General features: G+C 40.0%; 1 protein-coding gene across 4 annotated transcripts in view; it reads left to right on the forward strand.

Moving 5' to 3' along the window:
• Window positions 1–23,639, forward strand: part of OCA2 (OCA2 melanosomal transmembrane protein) — a 442,347-nt gene that overhangs the window by 347,009 nt on the left and 71,699 nt on the right. The gene's annotated exons all lie outside the window — the stretch shown is intronic.

Raw genomic sequence — 23,639 nt, forward strand, 5'->3', positions numbered from 1 at the left:
TTTTATTTCCTTAAGTATAATAGAATTTAGAAGGCAAATCTATTACACAAATTCAGGTGGCACATTTTGCAGCTAGAGTAGAAATGGGTTCTCATCTTCTGCTGTCCTGGCCAGGGCCATCTCCCTGAAGTGTCTCAGTGGCTACCCTTCTCCTGCCTGAACTCCCTTGGGCCCCTGGGCTCTCTCATTGCAGCCACTGCCCACAGCATCCTGTGGCCCACTCCATCATTCCACCTCCACTCCCCCTGGGGCACCTCAGGTGCCCATATGCCCATCTACCTGTCTGCCTAGAGTTCCCTCCCCATCCACTGCCAGCTCTTGGCCCTTCCCCACCTCCCTCACTGATACTCAGCCTTGAAACAGATGCAGGCTCAGGCCCCCTAAGAAGCCCCTGGTAGCTGACAACTCCTGTGCTTTGCAGTGGCAAGTCTCTCTGCTGTCTCTTGCTGCACAGAGTAGAAATGGCCCATCCCATGATGGAGGAGGCCCTCCAATGTGGAAATTGAATTTACATTTGCCTCCAAACATGTGTGCTCAGGCAGCAGTGGGCACACAATAGCCAGTATGGGGAGGCAGGAAGATGCCCACAGCTGATGTGCGGGGGCTGCCCTCTTTAGTGCTGGCCTTGTGGGCAGGGATGTTGGCCTTCGTCAAGGAATCAAGACACCAAGCAATCATTTCTCAATTAAGAGAATCATCTAGAGTCAGTTTTCAATTTTGTCTAATGTGATGATTGTATCATGTAATGACAAGGTAATGATTGCTGATTATTTAAGACACAGATGAGTTCTTAATTAAATTCTTAAATTCCTAATTGGTCCCCAACAGGGCCACTCATGAATGTAGAGAATAATTGTTATCTTTACTGGTGGAGATTTTTGTGCATGTTACCTGTGATTAATGCCATGAGTAGGTAAGCTGACCAGGTATGCTATCGACAGTCCATTGAGGTCCCACCTCCAACACAGAGGCTATGAGCGTCATCCTTTGCAGAGCTCAATTGTGGGACAGACCTTGACTTGTGTGTGAAGTGGGCTTTAGAAAAATTGTGTAACTTTTTAGGTGAGTGTGTTACATGCAGAGAAGAGCTAACAGAGCACCCTGAGACTACTGTCCTTAGAAAGGCTTGCTTGCAAGATTGCCATCAGCTGGGCTCTGGGAACCTGGATTTCTGGAGGTCTCCCATCATTCCCTGACAAGAGGCCTTGCTGAGCAAGAGTGCCTAAACTGAGCAATGTAGTCTCTGTTGACAACTACTTCCTTCCAGGGGTCTGGAACTTGGGTTCCAGGTGAGGGTGCTACGTGACCTGTGCCAATGAAAACCCTGGGCAGTGAGTCTCTAATGAGCTTCCCTGGTAGACAGCACTTCACATGTGTTATCACAACTCTTTGCTGGGGGAATTAAGTACATTCCGTGGGACTCCACTGAGAGAGGGCTCTTGGCAGCTGCTGATTTTGCTTTTATCCTTTGATTGCTGATTTTGCTTTGCTGTAATAAATGTAGCCCTGACTATGACTATACGCCGAGTTGTCCTAGAGAATCATTGAATCTGGAAGTGGTCTTGGGGACCCCTGACACATAACTACTTGAGACAGTTTAAGTCTCAAATATTTAAGTTAGTAATAATACTTTCAGAGATTACCTCCAATTGGTGTGTGTGTGTGTGTGTGTGTGTGTGTGTGTCTGTGCATGCGTGTACATGTGTTCTTGTGTGTATTTGCTTTTTTATTGTGGTGAAATATATATAATATAAAATTTACCATTTAAACAATTTTAAGTGTGCAGTTCAGTGGCATTAAATATATCCACATTGTTGTGCAACCATCACCACCATCATCTCCAGAGCTCTTCATTATGTCAAACTACACTCTGTATTCACTAAATAATAACTCCACTTTCTTACCTACCCCCTGTCCCTGGCAACCATGATTTTACTTTATGTCTCTATAAATTTGATTCTTCTAGGTACCTCATATGAGTGCGGTCATACAATATTCCCATTAGTCACAAGGAAATTCAAATAAAAACCATAATGCCATATTATCACAGACCCATATAAATGACTAAACTGAAAAAGACAAAAAATAGCAAATGTTGGTGAGGATATGAAGCAACAGGAACTCATGCACACTCACTGCTGCCATTACTTTGGAAGCACCTTGATAGTATCCACTAAAGCTGAACATTTGCATACCCTATGAACTCTCAGCCCCCCTCCTAGGTATATTCCTAACAGAAACACAGCTTTATTTCCATTTAAAAATATACTAGAATTGTAATACAAGCAGTACAAATTAGATATACAATATGAACAACATGATGTTGAGTGAAAGAAGTCAGACACAAGAGTATATATGATTTCAATTACATTAAGTACAAATATAGAAAAACTAATTTGTGTTGTTAGAAAATAGAATAGTGATTCTTCTTGAGGAGTGATGTAGTGAAAAGAAAGGGCACCTGCACCCCAATGTTCATCGTAGCAATGTCCACAATAGCCTAACTGTGGAAGGAGCTGAGATGTCCTTCAACAGATGAATGGATAAAGGAGATGTGGTTCATATATACAATGGAATATTACTCAGCCATCAGAAAAGATGAATACCCACCATTTGCATCAACATGGTTGGAACTGAAGAGTACTATGCTAAGCGAAGTAAATCAAGCAGAGAAAGACAATTATCATATGGTTTCACTTATAGGTGGAATATAAGAAATAGTGCAGAGGATTATAGAGGAAGGGAGGGAAAACTGAATGCGAAGAAATCAGAGAGGGAGCCAAACCATGAGAGACTCTTGACTCTGGGAAACAAACTGAGGGCTGTACAAAGGGAGGTGGATCGGGGGATGGGGGAACTGGGTGATGGGTATTAAGGAGGGCATGTGATGTGATGAGCACTGGGTGCTATACTCAACTAATGAATCTACATCAAAAACTAATGATATACTATATGTTGGCTAACTGAATTTAAATAAAAAAAAATCATGGAGTCTTTGGGTGCTGGTAATGTCATATTTTATGACAGTGCATGCTCAGTTTGTAACAATCTCATCGATGTACACGTATACTTATTTTTGTGTTTATACTCTATCCATGGATCAACTGCCTGCTGGCCGGTCACCTGTTTTTTAACTAAAGATTTATTGGAACACAGAGACGCTCATTCAGTGATGTATTGTCTATGTCTACTTTCATGCTATAATGGAAAGTTAAGTGGCCAGATCCACAGTACTTAAAAATAGGCAAACAAATTTTGTTCAGATATAGACAAGGAACTACAAAGCTGCAAATATGTGTACGTGTGTTAGGTGTGTGCATGTGTATGTGAGCCTGTGTATATGCACATGTGAGTATGCATGTCTGTGTCTATGTGTGTATAGTATGCATGAATGTATATAGACAAATATGCATGTATGCATGTGAGTTTATGTGTATTTGTAAATATGCATGAATATTTGTGTGCATGCATGTGTGGGTGAGTGCATGTATGCATGTGAGCCTGTGTGCATCTCTGCACATGTTTGTACACATGCATACAACTATAAATGCACACACACATTGATCACATGCATGCATGCACATGTGTGGATGTGTGGGTGTGCATAATTACATGCCTGCACATGTGTGAACTGTATTGTGATTTGTTTTGCACATATGTACACCTGTGTGTGAGTGCATGCATAAGTGTTCCTTCATGTATGCATCCATGTGTTTGCCTGAACATATGTGCATGTGTGTGCATGTATGTTCATGTGTGTGCCTATGTGTTTTACATGTGAGAGAATGTGTGTAGCTCCAATTGGATATTGTCAGTTAAATTTTGCTCTTGCCTTGTGCAACTATCTGAATTAAGGTTTCAGGGACAGCAGCAGCATTACCAGCAAATGAACTAATTAGTCTTGCTTACCTTGGTTAAAATAAATAGCCATCTCAAGAATGTGCATAAATTTTCCAATAAAAAACAAACAAATGAAAACCAGTGCTTCTCCCCTGTTGTTGTGGGTTTTGCAAGGCATAGTATTTGAAAGGTATTTTGCATTTTAAAAAGAATAATTTATGGAATATCAAAGACAAATCATTTGAGACATTGTTTCCAGATTATTGTTTTCTTTCTGGCAGAAGGAGGGAGTCTGCATCTATCCATAAGAGCAGCTTGTATTTCTCTCTTGTACTGTCTGACCCAGCAGCCCAGGAAAAATATGCACGCCCCTTTGATTACCTATGTTAGAGTGTCTTGAAATGTTTTAGTAGATAGTTAATCCCAAAGGCGTGTTGCCATTTAAAGTCTGTAACAATGAAAAATAACCAGAATATTCAGAAATTCTTCTTCTTTTTTTTATTATAATAATATTTTTTATTATATTATGTTAGTCACCATACAGTACATCCCTGGTTTTTTATGTAAAGTTCGATGATTCATTACTTGCGTATAACACCCAGCGCACCATGCAATACGTGCCCTCCTTACTACCCATCACCAGCCTATCCCATTCCCCCCCACCGAAGCCCTCAGTTTGTTTCTCAGTGAAATTATTCTTCTGTTTGTACATCCAAACTATTTTTTTTTTCAGTTCATGCGCCTTACTTGAGGCCACTTTGGAATGAAAAGGAAAGTGGGTTTAAAAAATTAACTACAATCCATACTTTATTTAGATATCCTTATTTTTTCCTTAGTGTTTTTTTCTGTTCCAGGATCCCATCAAGGAGACCACATTATATGTAGTTATCATATCTCCTAAGTCTCTTCTTGGCCATGCCAGTTTCTGCATTTCCATGTTTTTAATGCCCTTGGCACTTTTGAGATGTATTAGTCAGATGTTTTGCAGGATAACACTCCATTCAGATTTGTCTGACATTATTCTCATGCCTAGACTGGGATCATGGGTTTTGGAGAGAAAGACCACAGGTTTTAAGTGTTATTTTCGTCACATCATGTCAAGTGTACATATTATCTTTTTTTTTTTTTTAAGATTTTATATATTTTTTAGGGCGAGAGAGAGAGAATGCATGAGCGGGGGGAAAGGCAGAGAGAGAGAAGCAGACTCCCTGCTGAGCAGGGTGCTCAACATGGGGCTCTATCCCAGGACCCTGAGATCATGACCTGAACGAAATGCAGATGCTTAACCGGCTGAGAAACCCAGGTGCCCCAAGTGTACACATTATCAACATGGCTTATAACCATTGATGTTAACTTGACCCCCGGGATGAAGCAGTGATTGTCAGGTTTCTCCACTGCAATTTCCTTCCTCATCCCCCATACTATCAGTGTGTAGACCACACTTACAAGAGTGGAGCTATGCTCCAGAGTGGAGTAGCTACAGAACCTATTTGAAATTCTTCTACATAGATTTGTTTATTCCCTCCTAATTATTTACTTATTCACTCATTTTATTTTTTTTCAGCATGGACTCATGACTATTTATTTTATACTTTGGTAATGCAATACTGCTTTATTCTTTACTCAAGTTATTCCACCTTTGGCCATTGGGACCTCTTTCTGTTGGTTCCTGTGTCCCATTGACATAACTCAACATTGTGTTTTACTGTGTGCGTCTTTGAGCTCTTCCTTATTTCCTATAAGGAAACATTATTTCCTTATTTACAATATATCACAGTCTCATCTCATATATCCTGCTCCAGTCCTAGTATCAGCCATTTCTTAAGTGAGCCCTGTTTATTTTATTTTATATTTTATTTTATATTTTATATCTTTTAAATTGGAGAATGTTATTAGAAAACAAGATGTAGGCCCTCAGTGTGCTCATCAATACTGGGATGTCATTGATTTTAGATCCTCTCAGCAGATAGAACATGGAAATTTATGTGTGTATACTAACCTATGTATATACATACAGATCTATAAATATTTCTAAAGCAACCAGCTGTTTCTATACAAAGCTAAACAAGAGTTCATACTGATGTCTCTAACTCTAATTCATTAACATATAAATCATTCTAGCCTCTACCCGTGGCTCATCTGTAACTTCTCATTCCAACAGTGAGCATTAACTCTCACCATCTGCCATCCATCTACTTAATTGTCCAATTCCAATATACAAATATAGCAATATTAGATTTCTTAGCCTGTACCGCCAAAGGCAACAACTTTATCTACTAGAGTCCAGTGTTTTGTACAGTTCCTCTTCCATTTAGTCTTATAAACTACATTCATTTGCAGTTATTTAGATCAGCAGCCCTCCACCAGCCAGTGAGGCTGTTTTATACATTTATAATGCAGTAGATTATTTTGTCACACTAGGGTCCCCTGACCTCCTAAATGATCTTTGGAAATTTGCATATATTAAGGTTCACTCTTTGTGCTGTTTCACCAATTTAAAAAATCCCTGTGCTTCACCTATTTAGTTTATCCTTCCCTCCCCCACAGCCCCAGGCTATCACTGATCATTTTTACTATCTCTATAGCTTTGCCTTTTTAGAATGTCACATAAATCTAATCATACAGTTTATAGCCTTTTAAGACAGGCTTTTTTTTTTTTTTCACTTAATAGTATGCGCTTAAGATTTATGGAGATAATGCTAAGTGAAATAAGTCAAGCAGAGAAAGACAATTATCATATGATTTCTCTCATCTATGGAACGTAAGAACTAGGAAGATCGGTAGGGAAAGAAAGGGATAAAGAAAGGGGGGGTAATCAGAAGGGGGAATGAAGCATGAGAGACTATGGGCTATGAGAAACAAACTGAGGGCTTCAGAGGGGAGGGGTGGGGGAATGGGATAGACTGGGGATGGGTAGTAAGGAGGGCACGTATTGCATGGTGCACTGGGTGTTATACGCAACTAATGAATCATCGAACTTTACATCAAAAACCAGGGATGTACTGTACGGTGACTAACATAATATAATAAAAAAACATTAAAATAAAATAAAAAAAATTTTTTTTTTAAAGATTTATGGATGTCTTCTCCGGAGCTCTGGTTTTCAGTCTGGTCGCACACATTTGCAGCAACATGGACGGGGCTGGAGGAGATTATGCTAAGTGAAATAAGTCAAGCAGAGAAAAACAATTACCATATGGTTTCACTCATTTATGGAACATAAGAATTAGGAAGATCGGTAGGAGAAGGAAGGGAAGAATGAAGGGGGGGTAAACAGGAATGAACCATGAGAGACGATGAACTCTGGGAAACAAACTGAGGGCTTCAGAGGGGAGGAGGGGTGGGGATTGGGATAGGCCGGTGATGGGTATTAAGGAGGGCACATATTGCATGGAGCACTGGGTGTTATACGCAAATAATGAATCGTGGAACACTACGTCAGAAACTAAGGATATACTGTATGGTGACTAACATAACGTAATAAAAAATTATTTTAAAAAAGATGTATGGATGTCTTTTCATGCCTTGATAGCTAATTGGATAGCTTTTTATCACTGAATAGTATCTCAGTGTATGGATATACTAGAATTTGTTTATTGTTCACCTACTAAAGGGCATTTTGTTGGCTTCCAGTTACTGGAAGGGATGAATAAATTATGAATAAAACTGTTATAAATGTACAAGTTTATATTATGCAGCTCTTTATGTGGGCACGAGTTTTCAAATCAGGGGAGTGAATAATTAGGAGCATGATTGCTGAGTTGTATCATGAGACTATGTTTAGCTTTGTAAAAACTTGCCAAACTGTCTTCCAAATGGTTTACAATTTTGCAAGTGTTGGTTTAAAAATATGCTTAACTTTTGTCATTTATATGGCAGGAATCTAAGTTTTGTCATCACCTGAGATCAAGGCATAAAACATTAAGCTGTTTAGATTAAACGCCGAGATTTTAGAATTAAAGAGAAGCATGAATCAATAATTAACATATCATTCTTGGCTATGAATCTTAGGTATGTCAGTAACATTAATGTTATAAATGGAAAAATTTGCTATTATTTCCCTAAGACCCTGATGGTAGGGAGAATGACCAATTGAAAGGATCACAGTTTCATACATTAATTTTCATTTATGGCCAGGAATGTTAATGTTAATATTATTATTTTGAAATTTTTCATTCAATATTTAAAACCTTTCTGAGATAAAAGGCCTAAATATGAAAGACTTTTAAAAATATTCTTTCTCAATTGTATTAGTTAGCTTGGGCTGCTATAACAAAATACTATAGAGTAGGTGGGCTTAAACAACAGAAATTTGTTTCTCACAGTTCTAGAGGCTAGGAAGTCCAAGACAAAGGTTCCAGCTGATTTAGTTCCTGGTGAGGACTCTCTTCTTGGCTTGTAGATAGATGGCCACCTACTTACTGTGTCCTCAAATGGCTTTCTCCCTCGTCTTCAGCAGCCTTTCTTTCAGTTTGCCCAGCTACACACTAATTCCTGACTGACCTTTCTAAAGCACCCTCTGGTTGTCTCAGACTTAAACATCTGCTTACATCACTGCCCCGTTCAGAAGTATTTAAGGTTCTCTGGGGTTTGTTAGTTCCTTTAAAATGACAACTCTGTTGTGGCATTCATCACGTTATTCCTTTTTTCACATGCCCTTTTTCCTATTAGACTATAAACTTCTTAAGAGGAGAGACCATATTTTAAAAAATATTTTAATACCTGATAATGTTTAGTATAGTAGATGTTTCGATAAACATTGAATTGATATTTTCAGTCTTCCTTAGGAAATTAGATGTACACTTTTTTGGTTTTGGAAATATGACTTCTGAATCATATTTCCTAATGTGTCATTTTATTAGAAGGTAAATTACTAGGAACTATCAGAATTAAAATATCAGTTATCTGGGGCGCCTGGGTGGCGCAGTCGTTAAGCATCTGCCTTCGGCTCAGGGCGTGATCCTGGTGCTCTGGGTTCGAGCCCCACATCAGGCTCCTCCGCTAGGAGCCTGCTTCTTCCTCTCCCACTCCCCCTGCTTGTGCTCCCTCTCTCACGGGCTGTCTCTCTCTCTGTCTAATAAATAAATAAAAAATTAAAAAAAAATCAGTTATCTATACATATGTATACACATATGTATCTTACATCAAGTATGTAAAAGTTCAGTGCCCTACTTAAAAGGATCCCCAAAATTCACATATAGACTGTTCCTTCTTGAGGCTCACATCCTGAATGAGGATACTGGTCATATATGCAAGCAAAGAAAGCTAAAAGTATGGACAGGATAGCATAAGTTTGAAGTTAATAGTCAAGGCAATGAGACACTAGGAATGAGAAGCCTGGTGGAATCTCTGTGGCCTGAACTTGCAGGCTTGATTTTGGGATGAACTTGGAGGATGACTATGGTTACATAAATGGTGAGTAAAGGGAAGAACTTTGCAAGTGAGGGCCTCACCTGAGAAGAGACTGGGGGCAGAAGGCCTGAACTGTCCTGGGTGATGGATCCATCCTGTTGATTGTTGCCATGGAAACTTGGTGCAGACTACCTTTACAAGGATTGTGGTACAGCAACTAGCCTTGAAATACAGAGCTGTCTCCATCTGGAGCAAAAGCCAGGGACGCTCACTGTCCCCTGTAATAGATTTGAGTTCCCTATGCTTTGAATGTCTCTCCTGACATGACTCCCTGCCCGTGTAGGTGTCGCCTGACCCCTTTGAATTGCCCTATGGGAACCGAGGCTCTGGGAACTGGCTGCAGACAGGCTAATGCTCAGGATGCCTCCTGGGCTATGAGTAGCAAGTCCCTTTGTCTAGCCCTTGGGTCTAGCCTGTGTCTTCTGGCAGCCTCCATGAGGGGCGGGTAGGCATGCTGTTCACTTTTATGTCATTCAAAGATCACCATCAGCAGATTTCGCAAAGAGACGCGTCTTCAAGTGGGAAATTTGAGGAGAATGCTTTTTTAAATAATTTTTTATTATGTTATGTTAGTCACCGTACAGTATATCCTTAGTTTTTGATGTATTGTTCCATGATTCATTATTTGTGTATAACACCCAGTGCACCATGCAATACATGCCCTCCTTAATACCCATCACGGCTTAACCCATTCCCCCACCCCCTCCCCTCTGAAGCCCTCAGTTTGTTTCCCAGAGTCTCTCATGGTTCATTTCCCCTTCTGTTTACCCCCCCCTTCATTCTTCCCTTCCTTTTTTTACAAGAAGTGTCTACGTGGGAAAATTCAATAAGCTGGAGGGCATCACCATCCTTAGGCCAGAAGGCACAAGGGAGGGATAAGTTATGGGAACCTGGAGAAGGAGGCAGATTACAGCTGGCCAATGAGTGCTCTTCCTTGACAAACTTCCCAAAATAGCTGGGACCTTGCTCACAGTGTACATACTATGTAAACATGTATATATACACACATACATGAATACAGAAACATGTACATGTTTGCATATGTATGTGTGTATACATACATTTTGCACATATATATTTCTTTTTAAAAGATTAAAAATGAGAGCATAGTGTATACACTATTCTGCAGCACCTTGTTTGTTTTTTCACATAACAATAAAGCTTAAAAGACAGTTCCCATTAGAATTCATATAACTCTCCTGCTCTTTAATGTTGTTTTGTATTCTATTATGTGATGGATCGTTATTTACTTTATGTGTTGTCTGTTGGTGGACATGTTTTTCTAGATTTTGTTAGCCTGTTATAGATGCCTTTGGGACATGTACATGTCTCTAGAATGCAGTCTTACAAGTTGAATGCTAGGGTAAGTGTTCTTCGTTATTAATAATTTGCTGGGTTTTGCCAAATTGCCCTCTCAATAAGTTATACTAATTTACCTCATCCACAAGTATGAGGATGCTTATTTTCTAAACCTTTACCAATATTGTATGCTATCTTTTTATCTTTGCCAATTTAATGCGTAAAAAATGTCATCTCATTGTATAATCCCTTAGTTTAAGCACTGCTTTGGGGGAGTTTATTTGCTTTGTACGTGTATTTTCTGGGCACAGCCATCATGAGGCATTTCCTGCAAGCTGTGTCCCATGCTCCTGATGCATGCCAGGAAAGTCCAGCTGTTGGGTGAGTCTCCTAGCTGCAGTGCTCACAGATTTCACCGTGGGCTGAGGCATTTGAGCAAATTGAAAGAGTCCCCCTCCCCCCATTCATTCAGTTAAAATTATTTCCTTAAATATTTCAGTATTTTATTCTGTGGTATCTTACTTGGATTGCTGGCTGGAGGTCAATCTTTCCCGTCTCTCCCTGCCACATTAGTAGCCAGAAGGCACAGCAAAAGCCCTGTTCCAGGGGGTGGAGTTTCCCTGGGCATACTGGACACTCCTTTTGCAATGCCCACAATCCTTTCCTCATTTATCTGTGGGACAAAGCCACATTTTAGTTTTAATATGAACACACCTGTACTTAGTATAATAACACAATCATCTTAAAGATGAATTGAACCAATCTTACCTCATGTTTTAAAATTTATATTTGTTTTTGTTTTTCAGCTTTTCCTTGAATAATCAATGGATGATTGTAGGCTTTTTAGTAATAGTGTTATTATCCTAAATATGTCAAATATTCTACATCAGCTTCATCCGTCTTTTTGTCAGTAGGCATCATCATACATCTTAAACATTTCTTAATCATTCTCTATTTATTGCTGTACATTTTATATATTCTGCAGTCTTTTTCACCACTTTTCCATGCTTATTTAATATTCCATTCCTCTCCACTGATAAGATCTTTCTTATGTTCCTCTCGCTTAGTTGGTTTTTTTTTTCTTTTCAAAGTAAACTGATTTTCTCCTATGTTCATCTTTTATGTATAGATTTTAAAAGATGCAACACACTGTTGCTTCCTCAGCTCTGGTTTAAGAGGTTTCTTTATCATCTTTTATCAGTGCTTTCTGATGATACCCTGGATTTGTTATTTCCAGGCTTTTGAGCATGAAATGTGTGTGAGAAGTCTCTTTCTTCTACATCATGAAGTTCAGTGTACCCCAATGTAATTACAAATCTTAGTGATCTGATAGACACATCTTCCTCATGGAAAAGCTTTGAAAGAAGAAGATGAAATAATCCCCTTTAATGAGCTCATGTACCTTGCATATCTGATGGTTTCTATTCTCTTATTTCCATTTTTCAAATAAAGGTTTGTTGGGATCTGGAGGACTCAGGACATTTTCTGCAATTTCTGTGTTACTTGAGCCTGACTAAAGAGTGCTGTCTTAGGTTGTGCATGTAAGTGTGTGTATACTGGGTGTGGGAAGGAAGGTAAAGAAGTCCTTGGAAGTGGCTTCAACCCCTGCTGAGCTCAGAAGATGCAAGGTGGGAGCAGGGGAGGAGGGCCCTTCCCATTTGGCTGGGACCCTGGAAAGATGTTGACCCCATACTTTTTTTTTTTTTTAATTTTATTTATTTATTTGAGAGAAAGAGAGAGAGAGAGAATGAGCAGGGGGAGAGGGCAGAGGGAGAGAGAGAGAGAAACAGACTCCTCACTGAGAGGGAGCAGGGAACTCCATGCAGGGCTCTAGGCAGGGCTCCATTCCACAACCCTGAGATCATGACCTGAGCTAAAGTCAAATGCTTAGCTGATTGAGTCACCCAGGTGCCCCTGGAACCATACTTCCTATCCAGATGTGGGGAGAGCTGGGCAAGGGACTCTGCCCTCTGCTTTCACATTCCTGTGGCAAAGCCAGCACCTTCTCTTTCCCCTCTTCAGAGAAACATTTGCTTCTCAGCAGAGCCGCCTGCTGACCCTTGGAGCCCAAAATTGTTTTTATGCCCCTAGTGTGGGGCCAGAGCACTGGCTGGGACCATGACTGGAGTGGGACAGGGACCCCCGAGCACCTGTAGTGGATGTGTGGGAAAAAAGTGTTTTGGAGAGAGGTATTTTTATGACGAGGAGCAGTTGTAGATGGGCTGGGGTGACTACCAGGCATGTATTAATGAGGGCCTTGGCAAAGCAAAATACAGGCAGGGATGGCCTTGCGTGTTTTACCTCTAGTTAACTAGACAGTTACAATTAGAAAGTCACAGTAGGAGAGACAGATGCTATTTAATTGGGATGGTGCTTACCTAGAGCATTCTTTACATCAAACATTTCTTCCCTCCTCTAAGTATAAAAGGGTTTACTCTTTTGTTCTTATTGGAATTGGATATTGTCTGACACTTTAGAAGAAGAAAAACAAGCTGACAGTTTTAGATCCTGAACTGGGAAATGAACAGTAACTTCACTAAAGTGGCAGTGCCATGGGCAAATATGCAGTTTATCTTATAATTGTCTTTAATCTTTCTTAATGAATTTTTTTAAGTTTTATTCTTCTTCTTATCAGTACTGAAACCTGTCATGAAATTCTTTCCAGCCGAAGTGCCGCCACTCTGTTACATTATATCGTGATCAGTTTAAGTGAGATTAATGAGGGAAACAATGGCATTTTCTTACCTTCACATTACATAACAGATGCAAGTCTCTTCTTTTTGCCAGGAACTTAACAGGAGAAAATATTTTCTCTCAAGAATTTTTCTTTTGGAAATTCCCTATAATTTTATAATTGAATAATAATTGAATACTTAAAGTCTAGATGTATATTATTCTATATATAGTTGATAAAATGAATTTGGGTATTTCTATGGGCAGAAGGTTGTGGTGGATTTTGATGAATGAAGACTTTCATCCAGAAATTCGCCTGACTGTTGGTGGGTCTTTACTCCAACATCTATCTCATGGTTGAGTCATCAACTTCATTATACATGTAATATCACTTAATAAAAATGCTCAACATGTTGTGAAAATTATTTATGGGATTATTTATGGAATGCCCCAATCCCACTTTAAGATCATTTTTATAAAGTGGTTTTGAGTAAAAATGAAGTGATCCTACACCTGTTTAATCATTGTCAAACCCTCTGGCAGGGTCAGTGCAGGGGCAAAAGGCTAACATCTGTGGAGGCCTCCTGCACCTGGCATGGGGCTTGGCAATTGGCATTTGGTGCCCTTTCTTATTTGGTCACCATGTCATCTAGATGGCCAGGCCTTATTAGTTTTATTTTATAGGTAATGAACTGACAGGATTTCTGTGACTTGATCATGATACAAAGCTACATCATCCTATATTGCTCAAGAGACTTGGTGCTGTCAACCCCAGACACACAGTTGTTCTATTTCCCTACATATAGAGAGAAAAGATGAGCTTTTATCATGGTATTTCAAGACTTTGAAACAACACTAAGCCATTTTCTTTTCTTGATTGACTTATAAATTGAAAAAAAAATCAATGGGTCTGAGTTTCCTAAACTTCAAATGTTGATAACTTTTTGAATTAGAATAGTTCTACTGAAATGGGAAGCAATAGGAAAGGGAGGGGAAATGTCATCATTGTCAAAATGAATGAAACACTCCAGAACAGTGAGATTCAGCATTACCCAAAATGGAAGTTATAAGAAACTGAAGAAATCTGGGAAATTGGAAGATAGGAGGAAAGGCCTGCATGGGCAAGAGTAGGTTCATGTGAAGCATAAAGAGGGCCAAGAGGAAGGAACTGGGAGGTTGAGGATCCTGGAGGAAGCTGGAGCAAGCAAATGATGCAGAGGACACCTGGTTGTTCTCCCAGAGGTGACAGTGAGAGCTAGATGGAGAGACAAGAGCACTGAAGTGAAGAGGGTCCATTCAGTCCAGGAGAGAGAAGGTCTAGAAGATACTGAGAAAGGCGCAGGACATTTATTATCCTGGAACATGACAGATGCAAGCCCAGTCTGGGTTTGGAGTAACACTCCATCTGGACTCCTCACTCATGACTTCCCACCAATCCCACCTCCAGTTTGCTACTCCAGACCCTATTTTCTAAGGCCCATCCTCCCTGATGCCCTGTTGCCCCAAACACACAACTTACCACCTCCCCTTCCTTTAGGGCATGTCCTCCCCTTTTTGGTTAATATGGTACATTTTCCTAAATACTCAGGCCAGAAACCTGAGTCATCGAATGTCAATGTTGTACTGAAATTTATAGATCATTCTCCAATCCTCACTCAAAACTATGCACCATTTCCCAATTTCATATGTCCTCCAACTCCTAAAAATGCCTATTTTGGGTTTAGTTCTACAATTGGACAATCTTCATAAGGAAGTGGATTCTGCCTCCAGTGATCTTTTCTCTTGCTTTCTACTAATAGGTCCTAGTGCAGTATTCTCAGCCCAAAGGGAAAGTGGTTTTAACTTCTTCCCCTGGTCAGTGACTTGGTCATTTCAGTCTACTGTAACAAACTACCACAGATTGGTTGGCTTGTACACAATAGACATTTATTTCTCACAGCTTGGAAGGCTGAAGTCTGAGATCAGGGTTCCAGCATGGTCAGGTTCTCTTCCAGGTCTCAGATTACTGACTTCTCAATGTGTCCTCACATGGTGGAAAGAGGGCAAGAGAACACTCTGGGGTCCCCTTTATAAGAGCACTAATCCTACTCATGAAGGTTCCACCCTCATGACCTAATTTCCTTCCAAAGGCCTCACCTCCAAATACCTTCAAATTGGGGGTTATGACTTAATGTATGGATTTGGGGAGACACAAACATTTAGCCTATAGCAAATAGCCAATCCCTGCCCTGAGATTTCCATCTCCACCTACAATCCTTGGGTGATAGTCACATCCTTGCCTATCCTATCTGAGTCTGTGTGATTCTTCCATTTCCTCTGTAAAGTGTGGGCTTGCCAGAGCAGAAAGGAACCATTTCCTCCTTGTTTTATAGTCTATCCCTCCATTCATGAAGCCTGATTCTTCATTAACCCCCATGTGGAATGAGGAGAAAGGGATGTCTGCTGGGGCAAAGGACTGGGCAAGTGTTTGAATTCCGTTTCCTTTGCCTACTATGTCTGCTGGTACAGACAGGTGCGAAGCAATTACCTAAGTGAGTTAAGAAAACCAATTCCCTTTGCTTTCTTATTACTTCCATCATCAGGGGAGGCTCCTTCATCCTATCCCCAGACAGCTCGCATTTCCCTTTATTGGGTAGACAAGCTCTAAATCTGCTCTTTTGAGTGAAGGGGTACTGACAAAGCATGAATTGGAGACTTACATCGAAATAAGTGGCAGAGCTGTGGATTTATTGCTTGGCCTTTTTCACTCTCCTGAAGGAAATGGGCTTTAATAATAATCTCTCATATAAAAAAAAGATATTCTCAGGAAAGAAAATCACTCATGGCATCCAACTTACTGAAGTACTCTCTAGAGGAAAGTTTTCAAATGTTCCTTTAATCTGGTTAAATAAGCTAGGTGCTAGGACATGAAGCAAGGTTCTCCTTGTAAGGGAAGTATTTGCGGTCCACAGGAGGAGGTCTGTGAGTTCCCTGAGGGCAGGACTCTATTTTCTTATTCCTCACTGCATGAGCATTGGCAGCATTTATCACTGCATGAATTCACATGTGCATGTATGTGTATATGCATGTGTGTGTATATGTGCGTCCACACATATGTGTACAAGTGTACACACAAGTGTACAAGTGTACATACTCATCTACATTTCCGGGTAGTGACAAGTGATAATGAAGAAAATAAGTCACAGTGAGGTGCTTGAAAGTGCCTGGTGGAGATTGGACTGGGGCTCCTTTTGAGGAGTGGGTCAGCAAAGACTCTCTGAGATGCCATTTGTTCTGAGAGAAGTGAGGGTAAGTCAGCTGATGCATGGGGGGTAAGGACTGGGTAGACGAGCCCTCAGTGGAAAGGCCCTGCAACATGGGGGCTAGGGAGCAGCTCAGGGCAGACAGAACCTTGCAGACCTGGTCAGGAACTTTGGCATCATTTCTGTATTACAGGAAACCATCAGAAGGGTTTGGGCAGCATGTGGTCTGATCAGATTCTCATTTGCCAGTATCATTATGGCTGCTCTATAGATGGACAGAGTGGCAACCAGAGCCAGTTAGGGTGATCCAGTTGTCTAGACTGGGAATGCTGGTGGTTTGGACTGGAGAAGGCATGGGCTGGGTGTGACCTGGAACATATGTTCCTGGTAGGACTGAAGGGATTTGCTAATGTGTCAGATGAGGTGTTTGAGGGCTGGACAGCAATCATGGAAGATTTCCAGGTCTGGTCTGGGCCATTCTGGATGAGGGTAGGAACCCAGACTGAAGCACAAGTATGAAGAAGCTGGTGAAACAGCCAGTCAGGCTTAGTGACACACGCCTTGTTTGCTACCTATCAGCTTTTATTAAGGCAGCCAGACATCCTCTCCAAAGTCTGGACCACCACTGTCGTGAAAACTTTTTTTTTTTTTTTTTTTTTTTTGGTAGCAAACACCATCTTTCCTATGGAACAGACTTTTTCTTTCATTCCTTTTTTTTTTTTTTTTTTTTTTTTTTTTTTTTTTGGTGCAGGAGGGGAGGAGGGTTTTATTTGTTTTATTTTTTTAAAATTCTGTTTAAATTCAATTTATTTAACATATAGTATATTATTGGTTTCAGGGGTAGAATTTAGTGATTCATCAGTTTCCTGTAACACCCGGTGCTCATTACATCCAGTGCCCTCCTTAATGCCCACCACTCAGTTACCCCATCCCCTCCCACCTCCCCTCCAGCAACCCTCAATTTGTTTCTTATAGTTGAAGCTCTTATGGATTGTCTCCCTCTCTGTTTTTATCTTATTTAATTTTCCTTTCCACTATGTTCATCTGTTTTGTTTTTTAAATTCCACATATGAGTGAAATCATATGGTATTTGTCTTTCTCTGACTGACTTATTTCACTTGGCATAATACTCTCTATCTAGTTTCATCCACATCACTGGATGGCAAGATTTCATTCTTTTTGATGGCTGAATAATATTCCACTACACACACACACACACACACACACACACACACACACTATTATATATACACACACACACCACTTCTTCATCTGTTCATCTGTTGATGGACATTTGGGCTATTTCCATATTTTGGCCACTGTGGACATCACTGCCATAAACATTGGGATGCATGTGCCCCTTCAAATCACTATGTTTGTGTCCTTTGGATAAATACATAGTGGTGCAGTTGCTGGGTTGTAGGGTAGCTCTATTTTTAACTTTTTGAGAAAACTCCATACTGCTTTCCAAAGTGGTTGTGCCAGTTTGCATTCCCACCAACAGTGTGAGAGGGTGGGGACAGTGTTTTTAATCTCTTTTCTATCCAGAGAACCATGTTAAAGTGATTTTATGTGGGTAAAATCAGCTGGTCACAGCATCATGATCAAGTAGGACCATCTAATGACACATGAATGTGAAAGACACACAATCAGGTCTTGGTAAAGCAGTACCTACGTGCTCAGAGTAGAGCTTTGCTAGTTTAGGAATAGAGCCCTATTGAGGCACAGCTTGTGTCTGCAGGAAGAGACAAGGAGAGTTGGAGAAAGAATCTGGACTTCTAACTCCCCAGAACTTCCAAACTGCCAGGACAATCCTGTCCTGACCCTTCTCCAATGGGAATTGTGGCCCAAGAAGGTGGAAACATTCACATTTGATTCCCTGATTTCTCTCCAAACTCTGTCAACTCGCCTCAGAATATTTTATCCTTCTGTGTGGGAAAACCAGTTTTTACTTGTGTACTCTTCACACACCTGCGAATCATGATACAAACATCATGTTCTTTTGAGCTCTTAAGCTTTGGAAACTTTAAACAAATCACAATAAATACAAAGTCTTTTCTTTCTCAAAAATTGTAGTCTGTCTCAGTGGAAGTCTAGGATTGTATACAACTTATATTCGGAGACAAAAGCTAGAAATGAACCCTCTGTTCTCAGTTCTCAGCTGTGTTTTCCCCACCCTGAGGAAGGCCAAGAGGAGATCAGGGTGTGGAAAAGCCTACAGCTTTGTGAACAGTCAGAACACCACTGTGCCTCTTCAGCCGGGCAGCACACAAATGTGGGCACCTTCTAAAGTCTGTCTTTTTTTTTTTCTTTAACCATTTTCTCACTGCCTCAGAAAAATTCCATTGTAATTTCCCTTTGGGGATGAGGCTCTACCATTCAGTCTAAGAGGTGGGCGTGGAGAGGTGATGCTGAACGCTCTGGAGCCCCCTGACTTCTTGGTTCTCTGTGATCACCAGCTCACTCGCCTCTGGTAAACCTTGAATCTGGCCACCCAAAAGGCTCCTTGGGCTGCTTCTTTGTTGTTCCTGGGTCATCTGTGCACTCCTGTTTCCATCTGGAAGCTGGAGACAGGAGCTCTTCTGACCAGGTGGTCGTTAGGCCCCTTCCTGCTTACTCCACACCTGTACATGGATGCCCCACGCTCTACTCCCAGGCTGGTCCAGAGCATCTGCTGAGCAGCCCGCTCCAGCCAACTCTGCCATTCATAGGCAGACCCATGGACATTGGCATCATCCTTCTTTCTCTCCTCCCTCATGCCCAGTCAATGGCCAAATTCTGGGCAAGGTGGCTCCCTGGGCATGCTGCCAATGTAGTGCATGGCCCAGATCTCCCAGGGCTCTGTTCAGGGTTCAGTGTTCTGTTCTAGCCATCTTGGAGTTCTTCGTAGTTTTTGAACCAGGGGCCCTGAATTTTGTACTGGGTCCCCACATTGTATATCCAGCTGCCTACTGGGTCTGCCTGTGAAGTATCTGGAACACTCGTCCACTTCTCCTATCTCTTCCTCACTGCTGTGCTCAAAGGTCCTCTGTTTTTACTCTGTTGGTGGAAGTACCTGCTAGTCTACTCTTGTCTCCCTGTACTCACTGTATACACAATATTTTCAAAATGCCAATTTAACAAACAGTTTTTCACTATATTAAGTATCATATCTAAGTGGGTAACCTGTTTTAGCCCTACATGGACATACGCTCCTCACGTACCTGTGTCCTGGTGCTTGTATGTCCTAGGCAGAGCTCCTGCCCTCACCTTGCTCAGGCACCTTCCCAGCCCAGGCCAGCCCTCCCCACTCTTACACACCTGCTCTGCCAACTCCTCTCAGTCCTGACCATGCTCCCAAGGCAAGGCTTCTGGACAAGTGCCTCTTTGTGGCACTGATGCCAGTTGCTGTTAAATAACTAATTGTACAGAGAGTGGTTTAATGTCTGTATGTCTTGCTAGAATGCAAATTCAGTGAGGTTTTTGGGTCATGATCATGGTTGAAAGAGAACCTAACACAGGGCTTTGTATACCCTGGATGCTAAGTAAATATGGATGGATAAATGGAAGGATGGAAGGAAGGAAGGGAGGAAGGGAGGAAGGGAGGGAGGAATTGACTCTTTTAAGGAACTAGCTTAGTTCTAGCAATGATGACTGGATATTAGGCTCTAGGATACTGGTGATTTGGGTGCCTTTCTTGGCCAAGGGAAGGAGGAGTGCAGCGCCAGGGGCCCCCCTTTCTGGTCTCCTCCCTGGTGTCTTCCCAGGCATCTTCCTATCTTCCCTGGGCTTCAGTTTACTCACCCAAGAAAGAAGAGGTTGAACCAGATGGTTTCTGAAGTCCTTTGTGGAGCAAGCATTTTATGATTCTATTTTTGTCAAAGGCCCTCAGGAAATAAAACTGCAGTGTAAATAATGAAAATAAAAAAGAACATTCTATTTGAAAGTGCTGTAGGCAATTCCTTTTTTATATTCCTAAGAAATGATTCTATTTCCATCCACATGAAATTGGGCCGTTCTGGCTTTCTACTTCACAAAGTCAATCTGGGTAACTTTTCTCTTTTAAGTTTCAAGTTTCACAATTTAAATTCAAGGAATCTAATATTTTTAATATGGTTAATTTTTCATTCCTTGTGTGTAAATGTTGCTTAAGTGTGGTTTGGGTTAAAATTCACAATCAGTGAGTAAAAATATCAACGTTCGGTTTTCCAAACTCTTTATAGTAGACAAAGATAAAAGGTAATAATTTCCCATTCTTCTAACAATTTCTGGGTGAAGATTATATCTGTGAGTTTGTTAGTGAATTCTTTCCTTTTAAAGACTGAATAAGGGGGCGCCTGGGTGGCACAGCGGTTAAGCGTCTGCCTTCAGCTCAGGGCGTGATCCCGGCATTGTGGGATGGAGCCCCACATCAGGCTCCTCCACTGGGAGCCTGCTTCTTCCTCTCCCACTCCCCCTGCTTGTGTTCCCTCTCTTGCTGGCTGTCTCTATCTCTGTCGAATAAATAAATAAAATCTTTAAAAAATAAATAAATAAAGACTGAATAAGGAAAACTTTCTTATTGCTATTGTTTTTAACATTTTGCTATATTCTGCCATAGTCTCTTTTTACTTTTTAAAAATAGCTTTATTGAGGTATAATTGATATACAATAAACTGCAAATGTTTACACTATAAAATTTTAATTTTAATATATGCACACCTGTGAAATGTCCCACAGTCCAGTAGTTATAGTTAATATACCCATCATATTTCCCCAGGCATACATTTCCTCCTGTCCCCTCCCCCTCCCATACTCAAGAACTGCTAATCTGCCTTCAGTCTCTAAAGATTAGTTTGCACTTCCTAGTTTTGTATGAATGGAATTATCAAGTATGTATTCTTAATTTGCCTTGTTTCTTACACTAAACACAATTATTTTGGCATTCACATATGTTGTCACGTGGATCAATGATTCTTCCCTTTAACCGCTGAGTAGTATTACCTTGTAAGGATTTTTCACAGTTCGTTTGTTCATTCTCTTGAATATTTGGATTATTTCCCGTATTTGGCTATTACAAATAAAGCTGCTGATATTCAGGTACAAGTTTTTGTATGGACTTATCTGTTCTTTGGATAAATACCTAAGAGTGGAACGATTGGATCATATGGTAGGTGTGTGTTTAAACTGTTTCCCAAAATAGTTACATCCTTTTATATTCCCACCAGCAGTGTATAAGAATTCCCATTTCTCCACATACCATACCATACATGTGTTATTGCCTCTCTTATTTATTACAGTCTTTGAGTGGGCATAAAATGTTATCTTGTGTGTTTTTTTAATTGTAATAAAATACACATAGCATGAAATTTACCAGCTTAACCATTTTTAAGTGTATAGCTTAGTGGTATTAACATCCACATTATTGTGTAACCATCGCTGTCATTCATTTTCTGAACTCTTTTCATCTTGCAAAACTGAAACTCTGTACCCATTAAATAGCAGCTCCCCATTCCCCTCCCCCAACCTCAGGACTTTCTATTAATTTGACTATTCTAGGTACCTCATAAAAGTGGAATCATACATTTGTCATTTTGTGACTGTTATTTTATGACATTGATATATATAATGTCCTCAAGATTTATCTGTGTTGTAGCATGTGTCATAATTTCCTTCTTTTTTAAGGTTGAATTATACACCATTCTATTTATCTATCACATTTTGCTTATCCACTCATCCATCAATGGACACTTGGGTTGTCTCCACCTTTTGGCTGTTGTAAATGATGCTGTTATGAACATGGGTGTACAAAATATGTTCTAGCCCCTATTTTCAATTCTTTTGGTTATATACCCAGAAATGGAATTGCTGGGTTGTACAGTCTCATTGTGGTTTTAACTATTGACTAATCACATTTGGCTTTTTTTTCATGTGCATATTTGCCATTTGTATTTCCTCTTTGGTAAATTGTCAGAATATTTAACAAATTTTTGTGTATGCTGAATGTCTTCTTATTATTGAATTTTCAGAGTTCTTTATATAGTCTAGATACAGGTTCTTTATGAGATAATATACTTTGCAAATATTTTCTCCTGTTTGTGACTTGTCCATTCTTTTAAGAGTGTCTTTTGAAGAGGAGTGGTTTTAAATTTTGAGGTTTTAAATTTTAATTAATCGACTACTTTTTTGTAGATTATGTTTTTGGTATTGTATCTAAGAAATCTTTGCTTAATTATGTTTTGGTGTTTGTGGTTTTTTTTACACATTTTACAGTTTTATATTTTACATTTGGGTCTTCAATCCGTTTTGAGTTAATTTTTTTAAATATTTTTTTATTATATTATGTTAGTCACCATACAGTACATCCCTGGTTTTTGATGTAAAGTTGATGATTCATTATTTGCGTATAACACCCAGTTCACCACGCAATATGTGCCCTCCTTACTACCCATCACCAGTCTATCCCATTCCCCCACCCCCCTCCCCCCTGAAGCTCTCAGTTTGTTTCCCAGAGTCCATAGTCTCTCATGGTTCCTTCCCCTTTCTCTTTACCCCCCCCCCTTTCTTCTTCCCTTTCTTCTCCCACGGATCTTCCTACTTCCATAAATGAGTGAAACCATATGATAATTGTCTTTCTCTGCTTGACTTATGTCGCTTAGCATTAGCTCCTCCAGTGCCGTCCATGTTGCCTACTGTCTTGATTACTGTAGCTTTTTAGTGATTCTTAAAAGCAGGTAGTGTTATTTCTCCATCTTTGTTTTGTTTTTCAGCAATGTTTGGGCTATTCTAGGTTATTTGCATTTCCATATGAATTTTAAAATCAGTTTGTCAACTTCTACAAAAAGCCCTCTGAGAGTTTTATTGAGATTGCTTTGAATTGATGGAACAATTTGGAGAGAATTGACTTCTTACACTATGAATTCTTCCAATATTGGCCAAGGTGTATCTCTCCATTTATTTAGTCTTTTTTATTTCTCTCAGAAATATTGTGTAGTTTTCAGTGTACAAATGTTTTGTGTCTTTTGTCAGGTTTATTGAAAAGTATTTCATATTTTTGATGCTATTGTAAATATTTCTTTAAATTTTAATTTCTGATTGTTTATTATTGTTATATAGAAATACAGTAGAGTTATATGTTGGTCTCAGATCCTGCAGCCTTCTTAAACTTATTTATTAGTTCTAGTAGCCTTTTTGTAGATTTCATCAAATTTATTA

Source organism: Ursus arctos, unplaced genomic scaffold (assembly GCF_023065955.2).
Source record: "Ursus arctos isolate Adak ecotype North America unplaced genomic scaffold, UrsArc2.0 scaffold_28, whole genome shotgun sequence".
NCBI classification, from domain to species: Eukaryota; Metazoa; Chordata; class Mammalia; order Carnivora; family Ursidae; genus Ursus; species Ursus arctos.